The sequence below is a fragment of the Mobula hypostoma genome, chromosome 6 (genome assembly GCF_963921235.1).
Source record: "Mobula hypostoma chromosome 6, sMobHyp1.1, whole genome shotgun sequence".
In the NCBI taxonomy this organism is placed as follows: Eukaryota; Metazoa; Chordata; class Chondrichthyes; order Myliobatiformes; family Myliobatidae; genus Mobula; species Mobula hypostoma.
This window is the reverse complement of record NC_086102.1, coordinates 178,368,191-178,392,175: the sequence shown is the minus strand read 5'-3', so window position 1 is coordinate 178,392,175 and position 23,985 is coordinate 178,368,191. Positions and strand designations below refer to the sequence as shown.

Sequence of the window (23,985 nt, the reverse complement as noted above, 5' to 3'; positions counted from 1 at the left end):
GGGATATGGAATTATGAGGGATATAGATAGAATAAATTCAAGCAGGGTTTTTCCTCTGAGGTTGGCTGGGACTACAAATAGAGCCGAGTTAAGGGTGAAAGGTGAAAAGTTTAAGGGGAACATGAGGAAGATCTTCTTCACTCAGAGGTTTGTGAAAGTTTGGAGCAAGTTGCCAGCACAAGTGTTGTATGCAAACGCGATGTCAACGTTTAAGAGAAGTTTGGATAGCTACATGGATGGTAGGAGAATGGAGGAATATGGTCCTGGTGCAGGTCGATGGGAGTAGGCAGCTTAATGGCTCATCATGGACTAGATGGGCTGAAGGGCCTATTTCTGTCCTGTACTTTTCTATGATTCCAAGGTAACATTCTTTCTGAAGGTAAGTCATGAAGTGTAATGCATTCCTGGGAAGTCCATACATCCGCATGTGGGTAATCTAATTGCAAGTACCACACAATCATCCAGACTTCACATTTATCAAAAGATCCATTAGTACACATCGTCATATACTGGAATAAAAAGGAAATGATCTTAGGTCAAGCGGAGTATGCTTGCCCCAAGCCATTTCTCTTAAGAAGCCATTTTAAAAGAGATACTTCTATCGGGATGCTTGCAGATATTCAGCAAAGGATTTTTTTGATTTTGTCTCACTAACTCATGTTGTTCCTCTCAACATGTGAGGGATGTTTCAACAGCCACAACCTGAAGTAAGGCAATACAATGTTTAGAAAAATGTACTTTATCTCTTTCAGTATTTTAACTACTAGCAGATTTCTGAAATTGCATGGATTCAAATAAGAAATAATATACTGCAGCAACTTATAAAATTACAAAGCAATTTAGAGGGAGGCACATGATCAAATCTACATTCATACACATTAAGACCGATTGAGATGACTTTTGAATTTATTTGACATTCTTGAACTTGCACACATATATCATGTAATATATTAGGAACACACACAAAATACTAGAGGAACTCAGCAGGTCAGGCAGCATCTATAAAAAGAAGAGTAAACAGTCAACGTAAACACTCCTCTCCCAGTTTCACCTATCATCTACCACCTTGTACTTCTTCCTCCCCTCCCCCACCTTCTCACCCTGACTTCTCCCCTTCCTTTCCAGTCCTAAAGAAAGGTCTTGGCCAAAAACATTGACTGTTTACTCTTTCCCATAGATACTCCCTGACCCGCTGAGTTCCTCCAGAATTTTGATTTCCAGCATCTGCAGATTTTCTCCTGTATGTAATATATTAGAAACTTGCATAATGATATTAAATTTCTATTTTAAGTTCTGTTGTTTTGACCTTTATTTAACCTTTTCAAAATATTTCTGTGTGTATATACATACATATGAATTGCACCATGATTTAACCTTTTCTCCTCTGTAGGGAAGAAAAATGTTTCAAATTCACTGTAAGCTGTTTTTTTTCATCAATAGTTGGGCTGTGGTGTCTGCCACCATGGAGATTTACCCAACGAATCCTCCATACTATATTTTCAATTTTTCTCCTTGGATATTTTGACCAGTGACTCCATTCCAAGATTATTAATAGTAGATCAGATATATCAAATCACAAGATCACAAGACAAAGAAGCAGAAGTAGGCCATTCGGCCCATCGAATCTGCTCCGCCACTCCACCATGAGCTAAACTATTCTCCCATCTAGTTCCAGTTTCTGGCTTTTCCCCCATATCCCTTGATACCCTGACTAATTAGATACCTATCAATCTCCTCCTTAAACACCCTCAATGATCGGGCCTCCACAGCTGTATGTGGCAATGAATTCCATAAATCCATGACCCCCTGGCCAGAAAAAGTTTCTCCTCATCTCTGTTTTAAATGGGTACCCTCTAATTCTAAGACTGTGGCCTCTTGTTCTGGACTCACCCACCAAGGGAAACAGTCTTTCCACATCTACTCTGTCCAACCCTTTCAACATTCGAAATGTTGCTATGAGATCCCCTCTCATTCTCCTATGCTCTAATAAATAAAAGTCCAAGAGCCGACAAATGTTCCTCATACATTAGCCCCTGCATTCCAGGAATCATACTGGTAAATCTTCTCTGAACTCTCTCCAACATCAGAACATCCCTTCTAAGATAGGGGGCCCAAAGCTGCACACAGTATTCCAAATGAGGTCTCCAACAGTGCCCCATAGAGCCTCATCAACACTTCTTTACTCTTATACACTATTCCCCTTGAAATGAATGCCAACATAGCATTCGCTTTCCTTACTGCCGATCCAACCTGGTGGTTAACCTTTAGGGTATCCTGCACGAGGACCCCCAAGTCCCTTTGCACTTCCAATTTTCGAATTTTCTCCCCATCTAAATAATAATCTGCCCAATTATTTCTTCTTCCAAAATGTACAACCGTACATTTCTCAACATTGTATCTCATCTGCCATTTCTTTGCCCACTCTCCCAAACTGACCAAGTCTCTCTGCAACCTTTCCGTTTCTTCAACACTTCCTGCTCCTCCACCTATCTTGGTGTCATCTGCAAACTTAGCCACAAAACCATTTAATCCATAATCCAAATCATCGATATACATTGTAAAAAGAAGTGGCCCCAACACCGACCCCTACGGAACACCACTAGTAACCGGCAACCAATCAGAATAGGATCCCTTTATTCCCACCCTTTGCTTTCTACCTATCAGCCAATGCTCCACCCATTCCAGTATCTTTCCTGTAATTCCATGGGCTCGCATCTTATTAAGCAGCCTCTTATGTGGCACCTTATCGAAGGCCTTTTGAAAATCCAAGTACACAACGTCCACAGCCTCTCCCTTGTCAATCTTATTCGAGATTAACTCAAAAAATTCCAATAAGTTGTGGAGGCAGGATCTTCCCTTCATGAAACCATGCTGGCTTGGGCCGATCTTGTCATGCACCTCAAGGTATTTCATAACCTTGTCCTTGAGGATCAACTCTAATAACTTTCCAACTACTGATGTCAGACTAATAGGTCTGTAATTTTCTTTCTGCTGCCTCCCTCCTTTCTTAAACAGCGGAACTACATTTGCAACCTTCCAGTCCTTCGGAACCATGCCAGAGTCTATTGATTCCTGAAAGATCATTTCCAATGCCTCCACAATCTCCAAAGCCAGCTCCTTCAGAACCCGTAGATGCACCTCATCCAGTCTGGGAGACTTATCTATTCTTAGTCCATTTAGCTTCCCAAGCACTTTCTAGTAATCTTGACTGTACCTAATTCTATTTCCTGTGACCTCTGGCTATCAGGTACGTTGCTAATGTCTTCCACTGTGAAGACTGATGCAAAATACTCATTTAGTTCCTCTGCCATCTCTTTGTTACCCATTATATATACAGCTAGAGTGCCTAAGAATTCTGCACAGCACTGTAGTAATTTTATGTATTGCACTGTACTGCTGCCACAGAAAAACACAAATTTCATGACATATGTGAGTGATGATAAACCTGATTCTGATATGGGTTCTCTATTGTCGACTGAAAGTCGGAAGGAGGCACAGAAAGGGGAATCATGGTTGGGAATAGGGAAAGGGACAGGGGAGGGAGCAGGAAGCACCAGAGAGACATTTTATAATGTTCAATAAACCATTTGGTTTGGAATCAAATGCTTGGTGTCTCAGGGCTGGGTGAATCTGCACCCATGTCACTCCCTGCCCCTGGAACTCCTTCTCTGCCACCTGTCCCACACCCGTCTCATGGTGCTCCACCCTCACCATTCCCAACATCCTTTGCTCACATCGGATTTACAACTCACTCCTACTCCACATTGACAAATACAGTACTTTATAAAGGTTTTAGGTACCATAGCTTTACAGATGTGCCTAAGTCTTTTGCACAGTACTGTGCAACACACATAAAAGTTGCTGGTGAACGCAGCAGGCCAGGCAGCATCTCTAGGAAGGGGTACAGTCGACGTTTCCTAGAAATGCTGCCTGGCCTGCTGCGTTCACCAGCAACTTTTAAGTGTGTTGCTTGAAATTCCAGCATCTGCAGATTTTCTTGTGTTTGCACAGTACTGTGTTTACTTTGATAGTCAATAAAACTGATGAAGTTTGCCAACAGGAGGACAGTGAGAGACAGTTCACTTTGGTGGGGAGGAGCTTGGGACTGCTCAAGGATAAGATGAGATCACAGATGTGAAATAAAAGGATGGTAACTAATGACATAGGAGAAGAACTCATGTGCAGCAGGTGATTGGAAAGGCAACCATTTACCACAACCCTCGTTTTCTATTGCTTAGCTAAATTTGTATCCATGTTGTTAAAGCTCCTTTATTGCCACATGATTCAGCTTTGCTAAAAAGGCTATTACATAGCACCTTATCAAAATCTATAAAGCCCGTAGTGCATCACATTGACTGTATTATTGTCACCAACATTATCTGTTTTGTCATCAAAATATTCTGTCGAGTTGGATAGACAGTTTGCTTGTAACTAATCTGTGTTGATTTGCTGTAGTTAAAATGAAGGCAATTGATCAAGTTCCCTCCAGACATGGATGGGAGGGGAATGGAGGGCTATGTTCCAGGTCCAGGCCTAGGTCAATGAGCCAAGGCAGAAAAACAGTTTGACATGGGCTAGATGTTCCAAGGGGCCTATTTTTCTGCTGTAGTGCACTATAAACTCTACGACTTTTAACACTAAACTGGACAATTGTTCCTTAAAGCCTTCTTACCGCCGTCTTACCATCAGAGTTGAACTGACTAGCCTGTGGTTATTTGGCTTCCTTATTTGAATTGGGTGGTAGCACTTGCATCCTCATATCTAAAAAGCTTTGAAGATTATTTTCAGTGCACTCCTGATTTCCATCCGTACTTCCCTGAAAATTCTAGGATGCATCCCATCCAATCCTGCTGACTTACCTTCTTTAAATTCAGCTAATTTTTCTAGTTGCTCCACTCAGTCAATATTTAGTAGATCCAGCGCCTCACCTTTCATTACAGCTTTGGAAGCAGCTTCTTCCCCGTTAAGACACGTAAGGTATTCTTTTAGTATGTCAAAAATACCCTCAGGAATGTGCAAGTTCCCATTTTTGTCCTTAATTTGTCAGACTCTTCCATGGGTTCTTGTCACGGTGAGCACAGACAGATGACTGAACCCAGGTGCAGAGGAATGACAGACCCACACGCTGAGGCAGAATCTAGAATTCCAACTGAATGTTGATGGCTTCACCCAGCGACACCACGAGATGAGTCATTCTCAAAACACACACACACACACACCCAGCGATTGGCACTAATTGGGGGTCCACATTAAATAATCATAGAATAAGGGACATCCGTGACAGACACAATTAATTTGACAAGACTAAACAGAATGCACAAGGGCTTAACAATTCTAGTTAACAATTAACAAATACGGGGCAAGGCCAGCTCATGACAGGTGTCACTACTCTTATGCCTAGAGAACACCTTTCAATTTCTATTTATGTTGGCAGTTAGTCACTCCTCAAGTGATGTGAGCATGTAGTTTTGAATGGTGAGGGACAACTGAACAGCAAATGGGAGGAGAAGTAGGGTGTGAGGTGGAGGCCTATGACATGAGTGCCACAACAAGGCTGATGGTTGGCAGTCAGGATGAGTCAGAAGTGTTGTTTGAATAATCATACTTGGATTCCTCCTGAGATCCCACCATTCCTACTGAGATTCCAAAAAGCCAGATTTCAGTCATTTCAATTCACTCTACCTGATTTCACAAACAGCTGAAGACACTGGATGCAAAGGCAATTGAATTGGACAGCATCCCCACCGTAATACTGAAGAACTGTTTTCCAGAATTAGTCACACTTCTAATCAATTTGCTCCAGTACAGTCAAAACATTGGCACTCACTGACAATATGGAACACTGCCCAGACATGTCCTTTCCCAAAAAGCAAAATGAATCCTTTCCAGTGAATTAAGATCCAAATCATCGACTTTCCGTTATCAAAGTGATGATAGGTATTGTTAAGAGTGCTGCTACTGGTACTGACTCACCAGGAAACTACTCACCAATGCTGAGTTTGGATTTTCCAGATCCCATCAATGCCTTGGACCAAAGAACCAAATTTCAAAGGTGAGGTGAGGCAAGAGTTATTGCCCACAAAATCAAGGCAGCTTTTGACTTTTGAGGACCTGCCCTGGGCACAGCACATAAGTGCAATTACAAGGAAGGCATAGCAGTGCCTCTACTTCCCTAGAAGTTTGAAGAGATTCAGCGTGGCATCTAAAACTTTGACAAACTTCTATAGATGTGTAGTGGAGAGTATATTGACACAGCCTCGTCTGGAAACACCAATGTCCTTGAATGGAAAATGCTACAAAAAGTAGTGGATATAGCCCAGTATATCACAGGTAAAGCCATCCCAACCATTGAGCACATCTATGTAAAATAATGTTGTAGGAAAACAGCGTCCATTATCAGGGACCCTCACCACCCAGAACGTGCCTTCTCACTGTTACTGTCAGGAGAAAGGTACAGGAGCCTCAGGGCACTCCACCAGGTTCAGGAACAATTACTAACTGTCAACCATCAGGCTCTTGAACCAAAGGAGATAACATCACTCACCTTCACTTGCCCCATCATTGAAATGTTCCCACAACCAATGGACTCACATTCAATGACTCTTCATCTCATGTTCTTGATCTTTATTCCTTATTTATTTATTATTATCATTTCTTCTTTTTGTATTTCCACAGTTTTCTGCGCTCTGGTTGAACGCCTTAGTTGGCTGGTCCTTTATTGATTCTGTTGTGGTTATTATTCTATAGATTTATTGAGTATGCCCACAAGAAAATGAATCTCAACATTGTAGATAATGACATATATGTACGTTGATAATAAAATTTACTTTGAACTGTGGGCTTTGAAATTGACTGAGTGTATGTAGTTTCAAGGAGAACTCAGCGGATCAAGGGGAAAACACTCAATCAGGATCAGAATCAGGTTCATTATCACCGGCATGTGACATGAAATTTGTTAACTTAGCAGCAGCAGTTCAATGCAGTACATAATCTAGCAGAGAGAGGAAAAAAATAAATAAAATAAATAAATAATAATAAATAAATAAGTAAATCAATTACATGTATTGAATAGATTAAAAACCAAAACGTGCAAAAACAGAAATACTATATATTTTTTTAAAAAGTGAGGTAGTGTCTAAAGATTCAAAGTCCATTAAGGAATCAGATGGCAGAGGGGAAGAAGCTGTTCCTGAATCGCTGAGTGTGTGCCTTCAGGCTTCTGTATCTCCTACCTGATGTTAACAGTGAGAAAAGGGCATGACCTGGGTGCTGGAGTTTCTTAATAATGGATGCTGCCTTTCTGAGACACTGCTCCCTAAAGATGTCCTGGGTACTTTGTAGGCAAGTACCCAAGATGAAGATGACTAAATTTACAACCTTCTGCTGCTTCCTTTAGTCCTGTGCAGTAGCCCCCCCCCCATACCAGACAGTGATGCAGCCTGTCAGAATGCTCTCCATGGTACAACTATAGAAGTTTTTGAGTGTATCTGTTGACATGCCAAATCTCTTTAAACTCCTAATAACGTATAGCTGCTGTCTTACCTTCTTTATAATTACATCAATATGTTGGGACCAGGTTAGACCCTCAGAGATCTTGACACACAGGAACTTGAAGTTGCTCACTCTTTCCACTTCTGATCCCTCTATGAGGATTGGTATGTGTTCCTTTGTCTTACCCTTCCTGAAGTCCACAATCAGCTCTTTCATCTTACTGACATTGAGTGCCAGGTTGCTGCTGTGGCACCATTCCACTAGTTGCCATATCTCACTCCTGTACGCCCTCTCGTCGCCACCTGAGATTCTACCAACAATGGCTGTATCGTCAGCAAGTTTAAAGATGAAATTTGAGCTATGCCGAGCCACATAGTCATGTGTATATAAAGAGTAGAGCAGTGGACCAAGCACACACCCCTGAGGTGTGCCAGTGATCAAGTGATCAAAGTCATAATTTGCACAAAGGCAGTTGGCTGTGGCTGTTGGATCATAACTATTTCCAATAAGAGAGTATCTCATCATGCTCCTTCTGAAATTCAGTGGCATTACCATCATCAAGTTTCCCAACATCAGCACCCTGAAGTTACGAATAACTATATATTCAACTCAACCAGCCGTATAATAACTGTGGACACAGCAGCCAGTGGCAGGCTAGGTGCCCTGCAATGAATAAATCAGTTTCATTCATGATGATACTCTAAAGCTTCCTTAATGTGTCCTTAGCGTTCGAGCTCTGAGGGATATAGACAGCACGTAAAGCACTATTGTCCCTCAGACCTGGGTGAACAGACTCCTACACCTCAGTCCGAAGGCACCACTGTGCCACTGGGCGTTGGACTCCCTAATGAACAGACTTCAAATAGTCAGGACGCACATCTGCTCCTCACTCCCCATCATCCTCAACACGATTGTCCTCCAGGACAGTGTGCTGAACCCACCACTGCACACTCTGCTCATACACAACTGTTCATCGAACACCCGATTATCTGCGAACAGTTTCAGACTCCTGCATTGGCATACCTTGAACAACCTCTCATGGTCCCAGAACAGGCAATCCAAATTCGATTCCCACTGCTGCCAGTAAGGAGTTTGTACACGTTCTCTCTGTGACCGCGTGGATTTCCTCCAGGTGCTCTGGTTTCCTCCCACAGTCAAAAGACAAACTAGTTGGTAGGTTAATTGGTCCTTGTAAATGGCGGTGTGGCATAAAGGGCAAGAATGCTGTATCTCAATTAATAAATAAAACAAGAAAGCTCCCTAACGATTCTACTTTCTGAGGAGGCTGAAGAGAGCTGGGCTATGCACATCAATACTCACAACCTTCTACAGAAGCGCAGTAAAGAGCATCCCAACATGCTGCATCGCCTCATGGCACAGAAACTGCACTGTAGTGGACAGGGAGGCATTGCAACCGATAATCAAAACTGCCCAGTGCATTATTGACACCAGCGTACCTGCCATTAAGGACATACGTGTATACAGCAGGGGCCAGCCATATCATGAAGGATCCAACCCACCCTGCTCATGGACTGTTTGGCCCGCTTCCATCAAGGACAAGGCTACTTAGCATTCACACCAGGGACACCAGACTCAAAAGCAGTTACATTACTTTCCCTTTCCTCTGTCCGCCAGAGAAAGCAGGATCTCCCAGTGGCCACACATTTTAATTCCACGTCCCATTCCCATTCTGATATGTCTATCCACGGCCTCTTCTACTGTAAAGATGAAGCCACACTCAGGATGGAGGAACAACACCTTATATTCCGACTGGGTAGCCTCCAACCTGATGGCATGAACATTGACTTCTCAAACTTTCGCTAATGCCCCACGTCACCCTCGTACCCCATCCATTATTTATTTATATACACAATTCTTTCTCTCTTTCTCCTTTTTCTCCCTCTGTCCCTCTCACTATACCCCTTGCCCATCCTCTGGGTTTTCCTCCCTCCCCCTTTTCTTTTTCCCTGGGCCTCCTGTCCCATGATCCTCTCATAACCCTTTTGCCTATCACCTGTCCAGCTCTTGGCGCCATCTCTCCCCCTCCTGTCTTCTCCTATCATTTTGGATCTCCCCCTCCCCCTCCCACTTTCAAATCTCTTACTAGCTCTTCTTTCAGTTAGTCCTGACAAAGGGTCTTGGCCCGAAACGTCGACTGTGCCTCTTCCTAGAGATGCTGCCTGGTGGCCTGCTGCGTTCACCAGCAACTTTGATGTGTGTTGCTTGAATTTCCAGCATCTGCAGAATTCCTCATGTTTGCGACTTTCCCCAAGCAGTAAGGTTAATCAACATCTCCAGCCACTAACCTGTCCCATGACCACTACTTTATTATTCCTATTAGTCACCTTATACACAGACATTCCTGTACCTAGTGTCACCTTATGTGAATATAATCAATCTATGTGCATATATAAGCTATCTTATGTATTTATATTTATTGTATTTTTATTTTTTTTTATCTTACTATGTTTTTGTATGCTGCATTGGATCCAGAGTAATAGTTATTTCATTCTCCTTTACACTTGTGTAGTAGAAATTACTTTAAACGATCTTGAATCTTGAACCTCCTGACATTTTCACAAGTTGTAATGCTGGAACACTCTTCACTCTACTGCATGAGCACCAGTCCTACAACATTCATGTAATTTGATACTATCCAGAGCAAAAACACCTGTATTACAGTACCCTATCTACCATCCTAAGTGTTCTTTCCACTCACCAACAGCACACCATGTCTGCAGTGTGCATTGTCCACAACATGCATTTCAATTACTCACCCGTGTTACTCCAACAGCACTTCCGAAACACCAACAGCGGCCAAGGATTTCAGAAATACATGGAAGCATTATCTGCATGTTCCCCCCCAATCACACACTATGATGATTTGGAAGTATGTATTTCTCCTTTATTATCACTGTGAAACTCAGTACCTTACAGACCAGTGTGAATACCTTTACTAGAAAGACTGGTCGAGCAACAGTTCAAGAAAGTGGCTCACCTCTACCTTCCCATGAGCAGTTAGGGAGGGGGTTAAATGCTGATTCTGTCAGTGAATAGCGAATAGATTGTAATAAGCAATGAAGCTACAGTCTGACAAGAGATCTCTCCATTTATTATAATCCTTCAGCGTGGTACGGTAGCATAGTGGTTAGCAAAATGCTTTACAGTACAGGCAACCCAGGTTCAATTCCCACCACTGCCAGTAAAGAGCTTGTACACTCTCCCAGTGACCGCAAGGGTTTCCTCCTGCTGCTCCGGTTTCCTCCCACCGTCAAAGACCTACCTGGTGGTTAGTTAACTGGTCATTGTAAATTGTCCCATGATTAGGCTAGGATTAAATCAGGGGTTTCTGGGCAGCACAACTCCAAGGGCCGGAAGGATCCATTCTGCGATGCATCTCAATAAATAAATAGGTTATGTTTGCCGACCATCTCCAATTTGTAGGAAAATATTTTGATAGGATTTTCCTTGTAAGTACATTATAGAGCTTGCTGGATTTTTTTTATCACCTTTCTGTGACGAGGATATGGCTCCATTGTAGTGTCTTGCATCAAGCCTTGGTACTGCCCCTTCAGGAGTACAGATAAATGACCCACTGGGATATCATTTAGTAACAACGTTTTCAGAAGACTTTGCACACATTGGACGCAGCATATCAACCGTTCTTGGGTAGATTACACACAAGCTGGTCTTCCCACACGCACGGCCCAAGCTGAAAAGAGGTTAATCTTCTGGCAAGGTGCAGTGCACTCAGGTGCAGCAGCCACTCTGGGTCCTATCAAAAGTGTAATCTTTCATCTCGTACATTGTCTTTATAATCACAAGTTGCTGCTAGATAGGAAGAAAATCAAGTACTGCTAGACTATCCCATCAGTGAGTTGCACAATAGCGATGGAGCTGGACTTATTGCATACCGTTGTTGCATTGTTGCCTGAAATTGTGTACCATTGAATGAGTGTTTGTCTTGAACGGTTTTATTGTGATCATATTACTCCAAGTCAGGTTCACTGGTCCATTGGCGAGACTGACAGCAAGGGAATTGTGTTGCCTTAGTTGTGGCAAGGACTGCGCCCTCTCCACGAGGTCACCTGTTGCAGCCACCAAGGGGAGGAGATGGCAAGGCAGTGTGGGAGAGAGGGGGAGCCTCTGTGGGCATGCTGGAATCCATTCTGTGTTGAGGGCTAGCTGTTCCCTTCAATGCTGCTCTCCAGTGTATGCTCAGTGCTACTCTCGAATTTTGCTCAGTGCTGCCCTCCGGTGTTTGCTCAGCTGAAGAACAAGCTGTACCAGGACAACTTACCATTAATCTAGTCATGCCACTCAGGGACTTGAGCTATATCTTTTTTCTTTGTGTCTGTATGTTTTTTTTCTGAAATGTTAACCATTGTGTTCTTTGTGCTCTGTGCTATGTGCAGTGTGATGTGTGTTTTTGGTCATTTGTTTTGCACCTTGGCACAAGGGAACACTGCGTCATTTAGCTATATTCATGTATGACTGAATGATAATTAAACTTGAACTACAATTATACTACAATCATTTGATGCTCCTGGCATATATGTTTTGTCCAGCCAGGCTCCTCAAAGGATCACGTAGAACAACGAACTCTGTCAATGAGTGTGAGAGGATTAGTTTCAAGTGGATCAAATGACCTTTGTCAGAAGTTGACAGCCAGATATATAAGTGAAAGAAAACACAATAGACTACTGAATCTCATTCTGCGTGCCTCAGTGAAGGATTCTCTGACACCATGTAAAGTTGGGGAGTAAGAGGAACAAAACTTCATATGGGCATGATGAAAACCATTTGGCAAGGGAATATGAAGAAAATATTACCAGTTCCCAATCACTTCTGTTATACCTCCTTCTTGAATGAACTAAAAACGCTAGCCCTAGTCGCCAATAAAGCAGCCATTCCTTTTCTATTTAACCCTAACCTAATCACAGGACAATTTACAATGACCAGTATGTCTTTGGACTGCGGGAGGAAACTGGAGCATTCAGAGGAAATCCACGCACTCGTGGGGTGATACGGTAGCATAGTGGTTAGCACAGTGCTTTACAGTACAGGCAACCCTGGTTCAATTCCCACCACGGCCTATGAGGGGTTTGTACATTTGCCCCATGACCACGTGGGTTTCCTCCAGGTGCTCCAGTTTCCTCCCACATTGCAAAGACATACCGATTGGTCATTGTAAATTGTCCTGTGATTAGACTAGAATTAAATTGGGGATTGCTGGGTGGCACAGCCAAAAGGACTAGAAGGGCCAACTCCTCACCGTATCTCAATAAATAAATTAATTAAATTAAAAATCAAAAAACATAGCGTCCTAGATAACATAAATTAATATGCAAAATAGGGTGTTTGTGATCTGAGATATCACTAAAGAATGCAGCGCCCTAGACTACCAATATTAGAATGGCCATATGGTATTTTAATGAATGCATGTGTTGCATAAAGATAAATCTGAACCTAATTTAAACCTTAATGTGCTGTGTGATGATCGATTTGATGCACAGAAATCACTGCTCAAAGTACACTGGTCAAGACTAGTGAAGGTTCGTGAAAATATCTGTTAACAAGGGGACCAAAGAGCGAAGATCTCACCATACTTGTTCTGGCTCTGTACTTGCTTGAAACTTGTTACATTGTATTTTTCCTGTTCTAAATAGAGGTTATATATCTGAAATATTAAATGCCTTTCTTTTGTCATAGATTTAGGCTGAACTGGAGAGTATTTCCAACAAATTCTTCAGATATCCAGCATCTACAATATTTAGCTTCTGCACCCATATAAATGCAATTTCTTTTATTTCCCCTCAAGTTGATTGCATTTTATATATTCTGAGTGGCCCCACTCAGTTTTCTTCAATGGAAGAAATGGAAGTCCTATCAACACCTTTTAGATTCTAGCCACAGAATAATTCCTGCATTCAATTCCAGCACTGTCTGTGAGGATTTTGGACGTCTCCCCATGAGTGCGTGGGTTTCCTCTGAATGCTCCATTTTCTTCCCGCAGTCCAAAGATATACTGGTTAGAAATTTAATTGGCCATTGTAAATTATCCTGTGGTTAGGCTAGTATTAAATAGGCAGTGAACTCATTGCATCTGAAGGGCCTGTTCTACCCTGTATCTCTAAATCAACCCTTTTTTATGCCAGGGACCAATGCTGTTAAACAAGGGATCCTTGGACCAGAGTCTGGGAATCCCTGCTTTAAATAAATGCACTGCTCAACAGTGGTGTGTGGCATTCTCCCTGCTCCTCCATCTGGTTTTACTTCATTCAAAGCTAAGTAGTCATCAATTTAAAGGCAAGCTAACTGAAACCAGATGCCAAATTTGCCTGGATGAGGGTGGCCAAGATGAAAACTGAGAAACAAATATAAAATTGCAGCTGTGCAAGGCAAAATAAAGACAAGCTTTCAAAGAATTTTCAGTTTAATTGTGTTGCAACAGCCCCCAAGCAACCATCAGATATGACAAAACAAGGCTACTGAGTATAAGTAAAAACACACATTGCCGAGCTGAATTCCAAGAATAATGTCCTGAATCTGATGTCTTCTGACTCCTGTCAGCCTTCCTGACCATATTTTAATAACATGGTAGTTCTGAGAGAACATTGTTCTCAAGTGGACAAAATGTCCCATGGCAAAAATTCAAAGTTCAAAGTTCAAAATTCAAAATAAATTTATTATTGAAGTACATATAACTCAGCACATACAACCTTCGGATTCATTTTCTTGCACACCTACTCAATAAATCCTATAACCATGATAGAATCAATGAAAAACCGCACCAGTAGGACGGACAAGCAGCGTGCAAAAGGCAACAAACTGTGCAAATACAATAAGAAAGTAAAAAAGAAAGAATTATAGAAAATAAATAAATAATAAATATCAAGAACATGAGCTGCAGAGTCTTTGAAAGTGGGTCCGTGGGCAGTGAGAACAGTTCAGTGATGGGGCAAATGAAGTTATTCCAGCTAGTTAAAGAGCCTGATGGTTGAGGGGTAATAACTGTTCCTGAACCTGGTGGTGTGAGTCCTGCGGCTTCTAGATCTTCTTCCAGATGGAAGCAGCAAGAAGAGAGCATGACCTGGGTGTCGGGGGTCCCAGGTGATGGCTGCTGCTTTCCTGGAGAATGCTCCGTACAGCTGTGGCCAGTGGTGTGGAGGGCCTTACCCATGATAGGCCGGGCCAAATCCACTACCTATTGTATAATTTTCCACTCAATTGAAGTACTTTTCATGACTAGGCCATTGCGTATCCTTTGGTATCCGATGGCCTTCACTCCTCCTTGTATGACCTTGCTCAGTAAAACTGCCCACTTATCAGAACAGCAACACTTGCCGTGAAAGTAATTCAGAATGTCTAGTGAATGAAGAGGATACCAAATACCTCTAACACACATCAAAGTTGCTGGTGAACGCAACAGGCCGGGCAGCATCTCTAGGAAGAGGTACAGTCGGCGTTTCAGGCCGAGACCCTTCGTCAGGACTAACTGAAGGAAGATAAATCCTTAACTAAATACCTGTATGTTCTTTTCCTAATTTACAATGGGCTGGAAAGTCATTTAAAATGCACACCAGTGGCAAAATAGACTTTATTATCGCAATTAGAGTTTAAAATGCCATCAAATGAATCCGAAGTGCTTTGAGAGGCACACTTGCCTTTGTTAGTTTTAGCAAAATTGATTGATTTACTTTAGAAAGTTGAGTATTGCTGATGTTATAAATTACATTTTCCCTATATCTGTTGTCACTGATTGGCAGGTAATATCCTGAGACCGGTCTAAAATTGTGTTCTTTATTAAATCTCTAAAAGATGCAGAGATACAAGTTTCAGGATATTCAGCATAGGAAGAAAGCAGTAATATTAATAGGGCATTTGAACAAGAAAGTGGCACTTAGAAAGCTCAACTTCTGGCAGTGCTATAGATTAAGACTAATTGGGATTTATACTGACAGTTAATCAAACTTTAACAAGGAGGAGGGGCACAACTACATTTAATTCTTATCTATAAATACCAATCGTCAAAGTCCTAGTTGTCGGAAGGGATTTCCAAAGCTTTGTACGTGAGAAGTAGTGGGTAACTAGATTTTCATTTGTATTCAAATCAGCTTGAATCCTGTTAGTGAAGACATGGATTCTGATCCAGTTCTTTTTCAATTCACGACAGTTTCAAGTACCCGCTTGTTAGTGTACCACCAAGGCTATGTTTGAACTTGAGATACATAATGGATGATTTCTAATGTGTAGCTTTACAACAGCTCGTTAAAATTCTGAAAAGGTCAGAGAAGTAGTAAAATAAATCTGAGCTGTGAGGGGCTGGAAGACAGCTAGTAATTAATTTATGTTTAGGCTCAACAGACTCCTTCTAGTAAAGGATTGTATTGTGTCCAGTGCTCATGATGCAGCCTCTGCTACATTGGTGAGATCCATCGTAAAATGGGGGACCGCCTCGTCGAGCACCTCTGCTCCATCCACCCCAAGCGTGACTTCCTGGTGGCCAAACATTTTAACTCTGATTCCCATTCCCGTCCTGACCTATGGGTCCATGGCCTCCTCTTGGGCCACAATGAGGTCACCGTCAGGGTGGAGGAGCAACACCTTATATTCCGTCAAGGTAGCCTCCAACCTGATCGCATGAATATCAATTTCTCCTTCCGGTGAGAAAATTTCACCCTACCTTCTTCTATTCCCCACTCTGACCTTCCACTTCTTCTCACCTACCTATTACTTCTCCCTGGTCCCTTTCTCCTTTTGTCCACTCTCCTCTCATATCAGGTTATTTCTTCTCCAGCCCTTGACCCTTCCCACCTCACTTTTTTATTCTGGTATCTTTCCCTTTTTTTCTCAGTCCTGAAGAAAGGTCTCAGCCTGAAATGTCGACTCTATTCTTTTTCACAGATGCTGCCTGACCTGCTGAGTTCCTCCAGCATTTTGTGTGTGTTGCTTCTAGAAAAGGATATAAGATTGGAAGCCTTAAAGTTGACAATTGAAGGATAAAATGAAGGGGGACCAAATTGCTGACCTATATTTGTAAAAAACAGTGTAGTAGTTCATTAATGTTTCATAATGCATCTAAATATTATTTTTAATTCTTCAAATTCTGTTAAGTTAATTAATCATGCATGTGTTTGTTTATAATCCATAGTATTTGATGTGCTTGAATTGTAATTTGCAAAAAAAGTACGTTGCTGTCTATATTGAAAGATGATTCCTGGAAGAAGATAGATCATTCTAGTTATTAGTTGTATTTTTATTTTAAAACTATTATTTCACTGGCTTGTAGAGATACATTCTGCCTTATTAATATGTGTTCAAAGTATTTCACACTATCCTTAAAAGTATTCAGATGAATGATTAAGGGTTCTGTCCTGTTGCTATGCATGAATGCTGAGTAAGTAGTAGATTGGGAGTGAGTTCACGCAGGTCATACTCATGTCACAGGAGAATACTTCACTGATTAGATGAGAGAGCATGAAGACACATATCAGGATGTACCAAATTAGCAGACTTCCTAGCTTTCCACTGATGGAAATCAAATCTTTTATTTATTTGGTAATACAGCACAGAGTGGGCCCATCTGGCCCTTTGAGCCACTCTGCCCCAGCAACTCCCAACAAATCCGATTCTAATCACAGGAAAATTTACAAAGACCAAGTAACCCACCTGTGGGAGGAGATCCACGCATTCCGCGGGGGGAAGATACAGAGACTTGTTACAGCAAGGCGCCAGAACTGAACTCTGAACTTCAGAATGCCTCAGGCTGTAACGGTGTTGTGCTACCTGCTACACAACCAAGGATAGCTATTCATGGAATGGACAGGCTGGGACCATAAGGGAACAGAGAGATCAGGAGTCCCAGGGGATTAGATGTCTCAGGGCCATTAAAGACTAAACTGAAATTCAGTGTAAGTGAGCAGCTGATCCTTAAATCTGTGTTGCTTGATAGCATTGTGAAACATGGAATGGGAGTCGGAATCACTTTGCGTATGTTCATCAGCAAATAAATTGTGTAATGTTGGCCAGCTTAGAGTTTCATTTTATTGATGATCAGGACATATCTGGACAGTTTTCCATTCTTCACATAAATGCCTTAGTTTGAGGACCGAATGTGAGCTGTGGCAGATCCTTATTACAGTCGAGTTATTGGCAGGGTCTAGAAACATCGGTGTACCTATTGCACTCTGTTGTTTCTTTATATTTTTTGGTAAATCAAATTGTCTGAAGACTTTCATCTGAGATGATGAAGATCTCAGCAGGAGATCCATTGATGATGCCATAGTCTCGGCCTTCCCATTCCATTCTGTCCCATTTGGAAAAAGCTGCCTCATATGCTAGGGTGTTGTTCATTAACTTCACCTTGGTGTTTGATATGATCGTCCCTCAGAGGCTGGTGGGTAAATTGTCCTCGTTGGGACTCAATACCCCTCTCTATAACTAGATCTTGGAATTCTTGACAAAAAGACCAAGTTCGTAGCAACATCTCAAGCTTCATCATGTTGAGCATTGGTGCCCTCCAGGGTTCCGGGCCCTGACCGCTGCTGTTCTCGCAGCTCAAAAAGCATCAAGTTTGCTCATGATACTACAGTGGTTGGCCTCATCAGCAACAATGATGAGTTGGCACACAAGGAGGAGGTAGAGAGGTTTATCAAATGGTGTGAGAACAATAACCTGAGTCTCAACGTGGACAAGAAAAAAGAGATGAAGTGGACTTCAGGAAGGCACAGATTGACCACTCTCCATCACACATCAATGGCTCTGCTGTGGAAAGAGTGAAGAGCACAAAGCTCTGTGGTGTGCACATAATGGATGATCTAACCTGCACCCAAAGCATCTCCTCACTAGTCAAGAAGGCACAGCAGCATCTACACTTTCTGAGGAGATTGGGCTATGGAAGGCTTCCTTCCCCCATTCTAACTCCTTTCTACAGGAATACCTTCGGCAGTGTCCTGTCTGGCTGCATCATTGTGCAGTATGGACACCGCAAGGCATCAGACTGCAAGAACATATAGAGGATAGAAAAGCCTGCTAAGAGAATCATCAGGGTCTTGTTCCCCCATAATTGTGATATTTACCAGAAGCATTGCAGACAAAGGGCCTCAGGCATTGTTGAGGGTCCCTACCACCCACCCCTCAATCTCTTTGACCCTCTACTGTCAGGGAGAAGGTACAGACTGGGTAACAGTTTCTTCTCTCATCTGTGAAAGTAATGAATATCCTGCCACCAGGGCAGTCTGATTACTAGGAGAGCGCGCTGTTTACTGTTTATCTGTGCTGTGCACTTAATCCATTTTGAATAATATTGTATTAACCAATATATGGTAATATTTTGGTTTATGTGCTGTTTGTGATGTATATTTTGTGGGATCACTGTAGTGTTTTGTTTGGTTGTATATACATACAGTCAGATGACAATGAACTTGAGCTTAAACTTGTAGATGCAGATCCATTTGATATTACTAGCTAAACAAAGCTGTGCCCGCTGTTGAAAATGTAATCGTTCTTGAAACCTCCTCCTTCCATTAGCTGTTCAATTATCCACCATGACCTGTGACTGGTTGTAGCAAGAATGAGGAAATTTTGAATCTAATCCAGGGATTCCTAACCTGGGCTTCACAGACCCCTTGATTAATGGTAGGGGTCCATGGCATAAAAAAGATGGGAACCCCTGATCTAATCCAGAGGCTGTGGAATTTTCCCCATGCTCTTGCACAGCTTCCACAACTTCTCTCCATTGAAGTGAAACACCCAGCTATGCTACACATGTTGAGGTACTATTCTTTTAATTCCATACTCCTTGCATTCTTAATATAGGAGCACATTCAAATTCAGATAATGAGTTCCTCATACTGAACCCTGTTGCATCAACCTCTCTGTCCACCCGAACAATCAGGTGTGACAGCCCACTTTTGTCAAGAGCAAACAGTTCTCCCTTCTGTAGGGCTGCTCATAGTCACGTCCTGCGTAGGTTAAAGGTCAATAGTGAAGTTCCTCCTCTTACGCCTCTAAATGATATCCATGACCAATAGAAAAATGATTAAATTTAAGGATTGAGATAATTATTTCACTACTGAGAGATTATACATAGCAGTGCTCGAAACTGATAAGCACTGAGCTCCAAGCCAAATGAGTTGAAAAGCTAATTCTAAGAAAGAAACAAAAACCAAAGCAACATCTTGCAGATGCTTTGGACGAAAGGACAATAAATGCTGACAAAAAAAACACATGACACTGGGATCCATGCGTTTTTCAACCTTTTCTCTTTCTAATTTATATTAAAGCTATCTCATTCCTGAATAATATAACAATCTTTTTAAAGATTGAAACCATATTTCAAAAATTAAACTAATTGTAAATATTATTGGAATACAAATTTAAGTATGCAAACTGATGCTACCTGAGGCACGGTTTATAGGCTCCTGAAGTTGCTCATAGGGTAAATTGTGTCATTGATTCTTTGGGCCTCATTTTGACATGGAGGTCGCTCAAGCCCGTGATATTAGAACTCCAGCTTCTCATTTAAATCCGATCGACTGACTTCCCACATTTCACTCAGGATGTTAATTACCAGAAATTGAAAATCATACAGCTCGAATCTGAAGCCAAGTTCCTTGCAGAATTGACTGCTGGTTCATGCTTGATCTGAAAAAAAGGTGTTTGTAGAACCAAAGTTTTACCAATGAAAGTAGAGAAGAATGCTTACTTTGTCAGAGGCAGAGAATGAGGACCAACAAGAGCATAGTTATAAAGTTAGAGGCAAGCTACTCTTTTTGGGCTTTATCTGGCCTCCTTCTTCTCTGCTGCCTGCGCTTACTGAGAAACTGAGTAGCTCAGCATTAAAACAGCCAACTCATTATTGCAAATCGGAATAGCTCCAAAAGCGGGAAGTTCTTGGAGTCCGACAGCATTGAAAGCAGGTGTGGTAGACCTGGCGAAGACGTTTTAAGCTCTGAAGTATAAAAGCTGTAACTTTCTTCTTTTTGAGGATCCTCTTATGAGCATCCATGAGGAGATTTTGCAACCTGGGTTGGTCAGGGTTTTAATGACACTGAAGGAATTTCAAAGGGGATGGAGTTACAGGGAGAAGCTGTTCTAGGAATTTGTGCTACTGTTAATTGGATTTTGGAGCCTTTTTCGTCAGTGACCTTGCTGTGACAGGTGAGATAATTCATCTCATCAAACTGCATCTATGATGCTTCACCAAATAAGAACCAGAGTAACAAATTTGTCAAATCAACACAGAGAGAATTTTGATTCATGCTCTATCTGAATTAGGAGTTCATTCTTAATGATGGGTGCACAAAGGGAAGGTAGATGACACTTTCCTGTGTCTGACCCTCTCCATATACCTACCTTTATAGGTCTTTGGGTTTATTCTAGCCTCCTCCTTTTCTATTGCCTCCACTTACTGAGGAACCGATGGTGGCTCACCGTTGAAAAGAGCACTTGTAATTAGACTGCAAAAATTAAGAGTTCATTCATCATGGTGGGTGCAATAAAAAGAAAGGCAAATGTCATTTTCAAGTTTTTGACTCCTTCCAAAACCATTTGTAGTTGTACTTAGCTTGCAAGAAGAGCTGAATTTAATTTTTGGTTTGTTGCTGAAGTTCTTTCAAGCTGTTGCAGCAATATGCTGTTTGCAAATTTCCGAAAACTATGCCTATTTTTAAAGATCCTTCTGAGATCTGTTGCCTTACCTGTTTTGGAATAACAGCACATCAGAAACCAACAGAAGGCTGTTGAGAGTTAGTGAACTGAGGCAGAAAGCGAAGTAGCTGCCAGATTTATCTTTCAGTTGTTTCATCTTATTTGTTGGATATTTAAAAAACCATGAAGCCCAGATGGACAGACATGTTACCTCCTCTGTGAACAAGATCCTTCCTGTAAATGACCACTGAGAAACAGTCCAACTATTAATGCTAATTAGGTTAATTAAATTAGAGTTGCCCATGGCATGCAAATGAAATATGCCTTCTGCTAATAATGCAATCTGAATATCCTTCAGAAAATTTGGAATTTTCCTTCAGAAAGTTACAGAACCAGGGAATTGAATTAGATATAATTAAGATAAAATAATTGCTACAATTTTGGTATGGATTTTAAAAAGTAAATCCCATCAGAATTGACTCTCAGGTTCTGTCATCAGTTGTGCGTAAAAGTTAGGCAGTTTGCGGGCAGTTCTTTTCTCTATTGGATCACAAATTTTAAGTATTAATGTGAGCAGTTTTGGGCTCCTTATTTAAGAAAGGATGTGTTGATATTGGAGAGGTTTCAAAGGAGGTTCATGAGAATGATTCTGGAATTGAAAGGCTTATCATATGAGAGGGTTTGATGGCTTTCGGCCTCTATTCATAACAAGGGGAGTTGAGTTTAGGAACAAAGAGGTCCTTCTACAGTTGTACAGGGCCATGGCGAGACCACACCTGGAGTATTGTGTACAGTTTTGGTCACCAAATTTGAGGAAGGACATTCTAGCTATTGACAGAGTGCAGCGTAGGTTCACAAGGTTAATTCCTGGGATGGGGGGACTGTCATATGTTGAAAGACTGGAGCGACTAGGATTGTGTACACTGGAATTTAGAAGGATGAGAGGGTATCTGATTGAAACATGTAAGATTATTAAGGGATTGGACACGCTAGAGGCAGGAAACATGTTCCCAATGTTGGGGGAGTCCGGAACCAGAGGCCACAGTTCAAGAATAAGGGGTAGACAATTTAGAATGGAGTTGAGGAAAAACTTTTTCACACAGAGGGTTGTGGTTCTGTGGAATGCTCTGCCTGAGAAGACAGTGGTGGCCAATTCTCTGGATGCTTTCAAAAAAGAGTTAGGTAGAGCTTTTAAAGATAGCGGAGTCAAAGGATATGGAGAGAAGGCAAGAAAAGGGTACTGATTGTGGATGATCAGCCATGATCACAGTGAATGGAGGTGCTGGCTCGAAAGGCTGAATGGCCTACTCCTGCACCTATTGTCTCTTGTCTATTCACTAGAATTCTGAACAATGAGGGGTGACCTCATTGAAACCTATCGAGTGGTGAAAGGCCTCCATAAAGTGAATGTGGAGAGGATGCTTCCAATGGTGGAGGAGTCTAGGACCAGAGGACCCAACCTCAGAATAGTTAGGCATCCTTTTAGAACAGAGATACATTTCTTTAGCCAGAGAGTGGTGAACCTGTGGAATTCATAGCCACAGGTGACTTGTGGTGGCCACGTTACTGGGTATATTTAAGGCAGTGGTTGATAGATTCTTAATTAGTCAGGGCATGAAGGGATATGGGGAGAAGGCAGGAGATTGGGGCTGAGAGAGAAAATACATCAGCCATGATCAGATGGCAGTGCAGAGTTGATGGGCCAAGTAGATTAATTCTACTCCTATATATCATAGTATTATTAGCAGGCGTTATTCATAAAAGATACTAGGTCAGTAGAAAAAAAATCAAATTTTCATCTGATCACCCAAGTGTGATTTGAAGTCATTCAAATGTCCCAGTGATCAAACCCTTCACTTCAACTCCTATGATGTATTCTTGACTCCATTCAAACCTTAAATAAACTGAAACCAAATGATTTATCATTGAATAATATCTACAATATTTTTCTTTATTTAAATAATGGTCCCAAAATGAAAATAGCCAGCTATGGTTTTTCTATCAAATAAAACTCTTCTGCTGTTAGTATCCATGAAGTCCTGCACGACAACTTCATGTACAGACACTCCCTTTTGTGCTTGTGCCACACTCCTCATAGAACCAGTTAGCGCCCTAGCTTAATGGCAATGTGAGGACTTTGTTGGTGGAATATAATTCCTCTGCTGCTGATAGCACAGACGCTTTGAATATCCAGTGTGGGATTACTTGTCCTGGGTCGATTATACAGTATCTTAATCATTTTGAAGTCACCATTTGCCACTACTGGCTCTTTGTTCTAAACTAATTAAGTTACTGAATTTAAGTTGCTGAGGTGGCTTGGTGGGATTTGAACTGGCATCATTTTTCTTCCAACACAGTTAACCTTGTAGCACAGGAATAACCTTGTAACGTGGTCGTGAGGTTTATTCAGCTACCGCTAGATGCCATCACTATCTTTCCTGAATTAATGTTAAACGGACATTTACAAGCCTACTTTTTTCCTCTCATGTCACTGATTGTGAACAGGAGTCTAAATCTTCTCTTACCTTTGCTTAGAAATAGTGAAGCTAATTAATTAACTTTATCCTATCCAGCATCAGTTGAATCAGCATTATCTAAGGATCAACCATGCAACTCAGCTAAACTGGAGGCAGATAGCATTTATCCAGTAGGTTTTCAGGGGAATCCTACCTTCATTTCTGTTTAATTGGGGTACTTCTCATTAAGTAACAGAATCAAAGATAACAGAGTTTCCAAATAGCAGTCTGATTTCAGTAGCTCACATTTATCTAATTAATATGGAACAGTACTATGCACAGTAATGAATAAAAGGATGAATTTTCAAAGAACAATGTCTCAAAA

At 41.5% G+C, this 23,985-nt stretch overlaps 1 protein-coding gene across 2 annotated transcripts in view; it reads left to right on the top strand.

Annotated features, from left to right (window-relative positions):
* Positions 1-23,985, top strand: part of LOC134347737 (potassium voltage-gated channel subfamily H member 7-like) — a 579,490-nt gene that overhangs the window by 437,380 nt on the left and 118,125 nt on the right. The window lies entirely within an intron of this gene.